The sequence below is a fragment of the Micropterus salmoides genome, unplaced genomic scaffold (assembly GCF_014851395.1).
Source record: "Micropterus salmoides isolate LMB-PRFRI ecotype aquatic unplaced genomic scaffold, ASM1485139v1 Ms_hic_scaffold_14, whole genome shotgun sequence".
Classification (NCBI taxonomy): Eukaryota; Metazoa; Chordata; class Actinopteri; order Centrarchiformes; family Centrarchidae; genus Micropterus; species Micropterus salmoides.
The window spans coordinates 27,188,574-27,199,768 of record NW_024040485.1 but is presented as its reverse complement, the minus strand read 5'-3'; the positions used below and the strand labels follow the sequence as shown (position 1 = coordinate 27,199,768).

At 40.0% G+C, this 11,195-nt stretch overlaps 1 pseudogene; it reads right to left on the bottom strand.

Moving 5' to 3' along the window:
- Positions 1 to 674: 674 nt before the first annotated feature.
- LOC119902559 lies at positions 675 to 10,979 on the bottom strand (annotated as a pseudogene).
- Positions 10,980 to 11,195: the final 216 nt, after the last annotated feature.

The following is an 11,195-nucleotide window of genomic DNA, read 5'->3' as shown; positions in this document are numbered from 1 at the left end:
AATGTAGGAGTTCAAGGACATGTGCTGATCAAAGATAACTCAGAGATACCTCATGGGGGTGCTGTAGGCCAGGACAATAATATCTTTACACAATGTGTGTGTGTGTTTGGGAGTTTAACATGAGAAAATTGCAGGTCACCCAGGTTTTTACATCATTAAGGCATGCTTGAAGTTTAGCTAACTGATTTTATCTGGCTTGATCGACAGATATAATTTGGTATCATCTGCATAAAGGTGTAAGTATGTAGTGTTTCCAAATAATATTGCCTAATGAAGCATATATAAGATGTAGTTACTAACTACCTTTTTAATAAAAAACTTGAATAGAATGCATGAACCCACTCTGCTGATCATGTAACTGTGTGACATCGGATGAATGAGATCATTAAAGCACAGCATGTTCACTTGACTAATGATAACAGGAGTAGTAAGTGAACATGGAGTATTTTATAGTCACTCCAGTGTATTGTTTGTAGTAACAAATCAGTACACATTAAATTACATTATTGTAATGTTTGGGATGTAGTGGACCAGATTATTTCTCTTATTTAATTCATTAAAAAAATGGGTCAAGTTGAGTTTTCATTAATAATAAACCACTATTAAATTCAATTAAAAATTTAAAAGTTATTTCATTGCACTAGAGCCTTTGTCCATAAAAAGTCAACAAACTCTTTCAGATGCATAATACTTTTATTCTACTGAACAAAAACATGTTTAGGGAAACACCATTACATAAACAAGGTGCCTCAGAAACGATAATTTGTGAGGGAATTTCACTCTCCATCAAGTCCTTTCTGAAACAAAAGAAAGAAAATACAAGATAAGTTTGATTTGTTTTTGGGTCAAGTAGTATTGTTTCAACCCTTGTTTCTAATGGATTGAGCCAGCATCCCCATAATATATTCACCCTTTAGATCCCTCAGAGAAGTATTCTAAATGTAGTAGTACATTCAATGGAAAACCAGTGCTTCATTGTTACACATTATATCATCATTTGCAATGCTAGGTAACATTTCTTTCTACGTGGGGAAGCAGTGCAAGTGTCAGATGATTTCTCATTTTAAATTTCTAGTATGTGTTTACTGACCTTTGAGCCCACATCACGACTCTTGGCACGCAACTTGTTGACCTGGGACTCAGCGATGTCAGCTCTCTCTTCAGCTTCATCCAACTCATGTTGAAGCTTACGGAACTTGGTGAGATTATTGTTGGCCTGTTCCTCCTGTAGAACAGACACACCATGTTACATCCAATTATATAATGCTTAGTTTCATTGGTGAAATGCAAGTTTGGCATTTGATTTTTCACAGTACTTACAGCCTCCTCTGAAGCTCTCTTGTAGGATTTGACCTTTAGCTGCAGCTTGTCCACCAGATCTTGAAGACGTGCTAGGTTTTTTCGGTCTTCTTCTGTCTAAATCGTGTGAAAACAAGATAAATTAAAAATGTATATATATATTTTGATCTATATATTTTGATAATCAGAATGTAATTTGCACAGCATAAATAGATTGATAGTTACCTGATAGGTAAGCTCCTTTATACGTCTTTCATACTTTCTCACTCCTTTTACAGCATCACTGGCATGTTTTTGTTCATTTTCCACCTCGGTTTCAAGTTCCCTGACCTGCAGGAAGTAGTATGCAGTCAAAACAAAGGTGAGCCAACACCTCTGTACTTTACTACAGCTGTTTATTTTACATACTTAAATTATTCAAAGACCCTACTTATACTCACCCTGGCCTCGAGCTTCTGCACCTGCTTCTTGCCTCCCTTCAAGGCGATCTGTTCAGCTTCATCCAGACGGTGCTGCAGGTCTTTGATAGTTTGCTCCATGTTCTTCTTCATACGCTCCAGGTGAGCGCTGGTATCCTGCTCTTTCTTCAGCTCCTCTGCCATCATGGCGGCATCAGTAATGGCCTTCTTGGCTTTTTCCTCAGCGTTTCTGCACTCCTGCACCGCTTCCTCCACTTCAGTCTGAAGCTGGTTTGTATCAGCCTCCAGCTTCTTCTTCTGGTTTATCAGGCCAGTGTTCTAGTTTTATAGAAAGAGTAGAATTTGTATTGTGAAAACAGTGAATGTAAAACAGACTAGAATGTATAGATAATTACTGTACCTTACCTGTGAGTGCAGTAGCTGCACCCTTTCACTAACATCCAGCAGCTCTTGCTCAGCAAGTTTGCGACCTCTCTCAGTTTGTTCCAGAGCAGACCTGAGCTCCTCAACTTCAGCCTGAAGCAGGCTGTTGCGCCTCTCAACGATGGCAATGTTCTCTTTAAGATCATCATTGGTTCGAAGAGAGTCATCAAGCTGGAGCTGAGTATCCTGGAAAATGTTCAACACCTCCAGTTAGAAAGATGCCACATAAATGATGCTAGCAAAATTGAAAGGTACGTCTCCTTTTTTACCTTCAGATGAGCATGAACAGATTTAAGTTGTTTCTGGGCCTCAGCAGCCTGCCTGTTGGCCTGGCTAAGCTGGATCTCCATCTCATTGAGATCTCCCTCCATTTTCTTCTTCAAACGGATCGCCTCATTCCTGCTGCGAGTCTCTGCCTCAAGAGAACTCTGTAGATTATCCACAGTTCGCTGTTGGTTTCTCTTTGCTTGCTCCATCTCTTCATCTTTCTCGGCCAGCTTGCGCTCAATTTCAGCCTTAACCTGGCTGAACTCAAGTTGGGCTCTCAGAATCTTCCCTTCCTCATGCTCCAGAGAGGCCTATGGTGAAATAAAGATTGAAAATGAAATGAATGTTATAGTTACTATCAATTACCAAAACATGTTCAAGTGTATAATTTGAACATACCTCTGCTTCCTCCAGGGCTGTTTGAATCTCAGACTTCTCTTGTTCCAGCTGTTTTCGAATCTTCTCAAGCTCATGAATATTCTTTCCACCCTCACTAATTTGCTCAGTGAGATCAGATATTTCCTCTGAGAAACAAAAAGTTGCATTATCATATAATGGTTTAGATATTAGAACAAATTCTGTAATTTATGCTGGTGCTACCCTTACCCTGCAGATTCTTGTTCTCTCTTTTCATGGTCTCCAGATGTTCAAGAGATTCTTCATAGGAGTTCTTCAGTTTGAAGAGCTCAGTGCTCAGAGACCTAGCTTCCTTCTGAGCGCCCTCAAGCTCTGTTTGAGACTCCTCGTACTTCTGTTTCCATTCTGCCAAAATCTGAGAGACAGTTCACATTTTAATAAATGATCTGAAATATGTACGTTTTAAGGTCATGAGGTCAAAGGGTATGCTGTTGTTCATCTAAAAGAGCAAAATTGCCATATGTATTTAAATTCAACCTTGTCAAAGTTTCTTTGCTTCTTGTCCAGAGCAGCAGCAGCAGCATTGGACCTCTCCACATCCACCATGAGATCTTCAATCTCATTCTGCAGCCTGTGTTTGGTCTTCTCCAGAGACGAACATTTAGCATTCACGGCTTCAACTGCCTCCTCAGCATCCTGCAGACGCTGAGCCAGCTTCTTTCTGAAGTACGATAGAATTTAGTCAGTGGTCATTGTTTTTAAACAAAGGTGTGAAAATATATTTGACTCACTTGGCTTCTTCCAGTTCCTCAGTCCTCTGGATGGCATCAGTTTCATACTTAGTTCTCCACTGAGCTACCTCAGAGTTGGCCTTGGACATGCCGCGCTGCAGTTCAGCCTTGGCCTCCTGCTCCTCCTCATACTGCTCCCTGAGCAGGTCACAGTCATGACGAGCAGACTGCACTGCATGGGCTAATGCATTCTTTGCCTGAAATGAAAGCATATCATAATGCTTCTCATGTACCAATATTTAATCTGTACTGAAGAATGTCTTGTTGCAATTTCTTTGCTACCTTGACTTCTTCCTCCAGTTGTCTTTTAAGGTCTTCAAGTTGTTGAGTGTAGGACTGTTTCCCTCTGGTGAGTTGAGACACCAGGGAATCTTTTTCCTCAGCTGCCTTGCAAATTCACCTAATTGTGATAAAAGAATGAAATGAATACCTTCCAAAATCTCAAAGAAACACTTTGTTTAAATGAAATGCATACCGTTCTCAGCTTGAAGCTTTGCTTTCTGCATAGTGAAGTCATTGATGGTACGCTGGCCCTCGTCTGCCTTTGTTTTATATTCATTCATCTGGTCTTCTAGAGACCTGCACATTTTCTCCAAATTATTCTGAAAACAAAAAAGGATTAACAGTGGCACATGAACCATTTCTGTAGTGGAAGTAGACATTTAGTAGAATTACATGTAGTGCATAATGTCTTTTACTTTTGTCTTCACAATATGTTCCATATTGGTGACCACATCATCCAGCTCCAGCCTGAGCTCACTCTTCTCCTTCTCCAGTTTCTGCTTGACTCTCTGCAGGTTGTCAATCTGCTCTCCCAGGTCAGCAACACTGTCAGCTTGTTTCTTCCTGAGCGTGGCAGCAGTGGCTTCATGCTGCAGAGTGGCCTCTTCGAGGTCTCTGCGGAGTTTCTGGAACTCAGCCTCCCTCTTCTTGTTCATCTCAATCTGGGCAGATGTTGCTCCACCAGCCTCCTCCAGCCTCTCGCTGATCTCCTCCAGCTCTCTGGCCAAGTCTGCTCTCTGCTTCTCCACCTTGGCTCGGGCAGCTCGCTCTGCCTCAAGCTCTTCCTCCAGCTCCTCAATGCGGGCCTGGACAAAAATAAAAATGAATGTTTGCATTAAAAGCCTGTTACATTAGCTGAATGTCACATTTGTGCAAAGCAAATGAAATCTTGATCTTATTTAACATTACCTGCAACTCCTTTAATTTTTTATGGAGCTGGGCACTCATTGCCTGTTCGTCTTCTATTTTGCCACTGAGTTGACTGATTTCAAAATCTTTCCTGTGGATAAAAATAAGGTTTTAAATGAGAGGCTGACACAAAGACTTGAATCTATTTCTGTTTTACGAGTACAATTTTCACATTACTTTTTCAGCCTCTCTTCGAGTTGCTGCTTGTCATTTTCCAGGTCCATGAGACTTTCTTGGGCTAACTTTAGGTCTCCTTCAAGCTTCCGCTTTGCTCTCTCAAGGTCCATACGCACTTTCTTCTCTTGCTCAAGGGACCCTTCGAGCTGTGGTTGGTTGGTGGGTAATAATTACAGTATTTTAGTTAAATCTATTCAATTAATCTTTTGTTGTTATTAAAAAATCCAACAAACTCTTGTTTACAATATTCTTACATCATCCACTTGCTGCTCCAGTTTAGCCTTGGCCTTGGTCAGAGTGTTGACTTTGTCTTCTTCACTCTGCAGATCATCCAGTGTTTGCTGATGAGCTTCCTGTAAGGCTTTCTTTTCCTTGGTCAACTTAGCAATGATTTCATCAAGAGCAGCCATCTCCTCGACCAGGTTCTTCACCTGTTGCAAGGAAAGTAAGTCGTTAGTAAAACGATCGTCCACCCTTAGCGTTAGCATTCTGTGTTGCAATTTACATACAACAGAAAATTTGCCATTTTGAATATACAACATCAGAGCAGCCTGAGACAACTATGTATTATAGTACCTTGTTCTCAGTGGCGTGCTTCTCTTTCTCCACTTTAGCCAGAGTTAACTCTAAGTCATCAATGTCTTTCTTCAGCTCCGAGCACTCATCCTCCAGCTTCCTCTTCTTAGCAGTCAGTTCAGCATTCATCTCCTCCTCATCCTCCAGTCTTTCCGTCAGCTCTTTGATTTTTGCCTCCAGCTGAATCTTGCTCTTAATCAGCCCCTCGCATCTTTCTTCAGCATCACAAAGATTATCTTGCTCCTGTTATTATTAAAAAGCCACATTAGTACACACTAACAGATGTTTGATTTCAATACTATGTGTAATCCTGACAGGCAAACATACAGATTGAACTTGGAGCTGCAGGTCATTCTTCTCTTGGAGTAGAGTGACCATTTTTTCCTCTAGTTCCTTTCTACGAGCCTCAGACTTTGCGTAAGCTTCTTTGAGTTTGGCAAACTCTTCCTTCATGTTGGCCATCTCCTTTTCAGTCTCTGCTGATCTCAACAGAGGTTTGATCTTGAAGTACAGCTTCATCCAGGGCCAATTCTTGACCCCCATGAAGGCACGGATGTTCCACTGGATCACAAGTAGTGCATCCCTGTGGACATTGATTTATAAAGATATTGTAATGTAGCAGAGCAACTAATTCTGTACAATGAGTAGATTTTCTGTTTTTAGACTTTTTTAGACTTGTATTGGTGCAGTTGTGCAAATTGATGTATATTCATTATGTGCATGTATGTTTATGAACACAGTTGTGAATGACTTTGAAGCACTCGCTTAATTTAGTTTGTTAAAGAAGATGTCTTTTCCTTGCTTGTCAGAATATATTAATATATCAACTTGTGCCTATGGAATCAACTGAATATTCAGTATATTAATATAGTGCATGTACCTGCGTTCTACTATCTTCTGGAATTCAATTCTTGCGAGAAGGCCACGTGACCTTGCCTGGATCCTAGTGATGATTAGAGCTAAACGGTCATCTCGCATCTCCTCCAGCTGACCAAGCAGCCCAGCTTTGAAGAACACCTGAGTTTTGCAAACAAATTAAATCAGCAGTGTCATGCACAATATGCCCATGGTGAAGATGTTTGCTCATGCACATGCCTTTACAGCAACATTTCAGTTTTGTCACAAAGATTGTAATATTGTGAATGAAAGGAGTACAGTAGCTGAACAAAGTGATATCCAGCATTTGTCTGTAGTTACAGAATTGCTGTAAAATAAAGTGTCACCGTGCAATGTTCCTTATTACGCCATGGCAGAAATGTATATGTTTTATACTATATGTCAGAATGTAATTCACCAATGCTTACCTTGGTGTGCCCCAGTTTGTACTGGTTATGGTCTATATCCAAGGAGCCCAAAAGCTTCTCTGAAGCTTTTTTGTTATCAATGAACTGTCCCTCAGGGATAGCACTTGGGTTCAAAATGCGATATCTTTGTAATGAAGATAAAAGATCATTTCAGTTTTATTTCATGTTGTATAAAATATCACTTCCACAATATGCCCAACGAAATAACTATTACCAAACATATAGTAGAATGAATAACTAAAACAAATTTATGTGCAAAAATGAAAACCGCATCATCAAAACACTAAATGATGGTATATCTCATGGTAGAATGGTGTCCACCCCTCCAACAGGGTGCCTGAAACTTTTCCTTTAATTTGGCACCCATCTGTATATCTGACAGACACCTCTGTTTGAAATCTCCATAGAGGATCCTGTTGGGGAAGCCCTTTCTGCAGATCCTGATTCCTTCCAGCACACCGTTACAGCGCAGCTGGTGCATCACCAGAGGATTCTCCATGGCCCCAGGAGTCTTAGTCTCATTGGGGATGATGCAGCGTACAAAGTGAGGGTGAGTAGACCTCAAGTTGGTCATCAGCTTGTTCAGGTTCTCCTGTGAGTGCACCACAGATGACATACGATTAAGGAGTCTTAGGACTTAAATCTGAGATGAACCTCTCAATTAGCTAATGTATCACAAACTGTAAATTAAATTGATCTTACCCTATGTAAGGCTGATACCGTTTGGAAGGATGAACCTTTCTTCTTGCTGCCACCTTTGCCCTTCCCACCAGACTCTTGAACTAAATGAAATATTCCTCATTAGATTTAAGAAATAATGTACTAGAGATATTTGTAGCTTTTTTAAAACAGTATGGGTGACAGAAGAACAAGTGCATGTATGCACGTTTGCATTTATAATCAAAGTTTCTTCATTCTACCTTTGTACAATTCTTCCACATTAAACATTAAAAATCCTTTTTAAACCGAGATACTACTGAATTTTTAAATACAAACCTGAATCAGCTCCAGCGTAATTTGCAAAGAGGATAGCGAGCAGTTTAAGATTAGATTTCTGATACAGTGCAACAACAGTCTCATTCAGAGGATCTTTGTTCTTCACCAGCCAGTTGTTGATATTATAATCAACAGTTCCAGCATAGTGCATCAGGGCAAAATGGGCCTCTGGTCTCCCTTTGACAATTCTGGGCTTCTGGAAGTTGGCAGATTTCCCCAGATGGTTGTCATAGAGCTTAGCTTTAAAGGTGGTGTCACTGGCTTTGGGGAACATGCACTCCTCTTCAAGGATGGACATGATACCCATGGGCTGACGGGACAAAAATATAAGTTATTTGGAAAAAAATCACAATATTTTTAATCATTCATATGATGTATTATCCTGTATGGCTGAACATGTATTAGTCCAGTCTCTCACCTTTTCAATCAGGTCTATACAGGCCTGCAAGTCCATCCCAAAATCTATGAAAGTCCATTCAATGCCCTCTTTCTTGTACTCTTCCTGCTCCAGCACAAACATGTGGTGGTTGAAAAACTGTTGCAGTTTTTCATTGGTGAAGTTGATGCACAGCTGCTCAAAGGTGTTGAACTGTAATGAAATGGTACATTGTACGATCAGGCGTAATGATTTCTCCTTAAACCAAAGACTGTTTCATATAAATAATATATTCTTTCCAAACTCACATCAAAGATCTCAAATCCAGCGATGTCCAGAACACCAATGAAGTATTGGCGAGGCTGCTTGGTGTCCAGGGATTGGTTGATCCTCACCACCATCCACAGAAACATCCTCTCATACACTGCCTTAGACAGTGCGCCAACAGCATAGTTAACCTAACAAAGAAAATGCATAAAAACACCTTAGCAAAACTTTTCTGACTTTATTTTGGAATTAAACAAAACTAATTCATATTGTCTCACCTGAGCAACATTTTGTCCCTTGGTGACCCACTCATTTCCTACTTTGACTCTTGGGTGACAGAGACCTTTGATGAGGTCAGCAGAGTTCAGGCCCATCAGATAAGCTACTTTGTCAGCATCTGTTGAGAAATTGTTCTTAAATTATCAATTAAGGTCACCATTTTCTTTTATCCCTGATTCCTGTTGGCTTAGCTTATTTCAAAAACCATCTCCTACCTTCAGTGCCATCAGCTTCTGCCTGCTCCTCTCTCTGCTTGGTCTTAAATTTCATGTTACCATGATGCATAATTGCGCCAGTCAGCTTGTAAATGCCGTTCTTCTCTTCTTGAGTGAAGCCCAGGACATCAAATGCTTCCTGAAAAAGATATTATATGACCAAAAAAGCATTTCTGGCATTGTAAAAATTGATATACAAATTCATTTTTGACAGGGATTTAAAGAATCAGCTGACATCAGTGGCCATCAGCTCCTCTGAATCATTGATGGAGGCTACTGTTGTCTCTCCTTGTGAGATGAAGGCGTAGTCATAGGGGTTGTTGGTGATAAGCAACATCTCTGAAAAGATATTCACACAAAAAAATATTTGTTTTATGATACACAGCATGACGCCTACAGTACAGTAATAATTATTAATTATATGTATTTTGTACGCTTACCTAGAAGTTCAGGCTTTGCCTGAGACAAGATCTGGTAGAAAATGTGGTAGTCCCTTTCAGCTTTGAGCTGATAGGTCACACGAGACTTTTCCAATAGGTCTGTTAGAGAAATAATTGTTTTTATTGTAGTACACTGATAAGTTGAGTTCAAATGTGTTAGATAAACCATGTTACTTACAAGTTTCAATATCAGCAGAGGCTAGCTTTCCTCGGTTATCAAAATGAATGCGGATAAATTTACCCTAAGAGGAAGAGAGACACTTATTTCGGTCCAGTTTTTTCACTTAAATTGAGAAATTACCATTTGAAACCACACAGACACTCACAAATCTGGAGGAGTTGTCATTCCTGATGGTCTTGGCATTACCAAAGGCCTCCAGAGCAGGGTTAGCCTGAATGATTTGATCCTCCAGGGTACCCTGAGTTTGTCAAACAAGACACATCTTCAGGTTCAGTGCCAAGTGTGTAACTTTACAAAATGTTTTTCAGCTTTTAGAAATAATATTTTAATTCAAGTGTAATTGTAAAAATTCAGAAATATATTTTGTAATATAAACCTTCTTCTCAGCAGCTTGATCTTTCTTCCCACTCGGGGCAGCAGCGATGCTGGCAAAGTACTGAATGACACGTTTGGTATTGACAGTCTTTCCAGCACCGGATTCTCCTCTGAGCAGAAGAGATATAGAAAGATTTAGGCAAAGATATATAACTCTTAACTACCAAAGAGGTTTCTGTTGGCTGCGTGACTTACGTGATAAGGATTGACTGATTTTCTCGGTCTGTCAGCAAGAGAAATTATCAAATTATCAGTAAAAAAGACAATGATATCAGAGTTTAATATTTTACCAAGATGAAGGCTAAACACATTATGTACCTGACAGCATGTACTGGTAGGCATTGTCAGAGATGGAGAAGATGTGAGGAGGAGCTTCACTCCTCTTCTTTCCTCTATAGGCAACAACCACTTCTTGGTTGTAGACTGGCAGCCACTTGTAGGGGTTGACAGTCACACAGAAGAGCCCGGAGTAGGTCTGTCACAGCATTAGAAGGGTTACAGATGTTAGGAAGATAGCATAATGTGTTATTTAGTCATAAGTACAGTATGTTGCTTATTAACTGATTTGCTTTATCAATGAAGATACGGTTTTATTGTCTTACATAGATCATCCATGCTGCATAACGCTCTTTGAGGTTAAACAACACAGCAGGCTCATGGAGGAAGGTGAACATCGCCATGTCTTCAATTTTATCAAACTTTGGCGGGTTCTGAGGGTGTATATCACACTCCTTCACTGTGACAGTCTGCAGAAAGAAAACATATTTTATGGTCACACTGACCAAAAACACCTCTCAAGAAATATGTACATTAAAACTCTTCTGCAGAACCTAAAATGTATCTACCTTTCCAAATTCAGTTTCAGCGGTGACTTTGTCACCATCACGACTGATGATGGAAGCTTTGACGTACTCAACCTCAGGGTCAGGAACAAAACACTCCTTCTTCATGTCAAATATTCGAGTCTGGGCCTCCAGACGCTCCTTGTCTGACTTCCTCAGAAAAGGAGCAGCAGCCCCAAACTCTTTCATTGCAGCATCACCCATTTTTCAACCTGTTATGGATTTACAAATGCTGAACCATTACTAATGATAGAATTATCATTATTAACAAAAAGCAGCATCGTGCATTCAGAATTATTATAGAATGTGTACAATAGGACTTGTGTCACAAATTGTCATGCATTACATTAGCAATCAGTATACTACATGTGCAGAAATGACAAGGTATATAGTAGTCTACTACTGTACCACAGTACTATC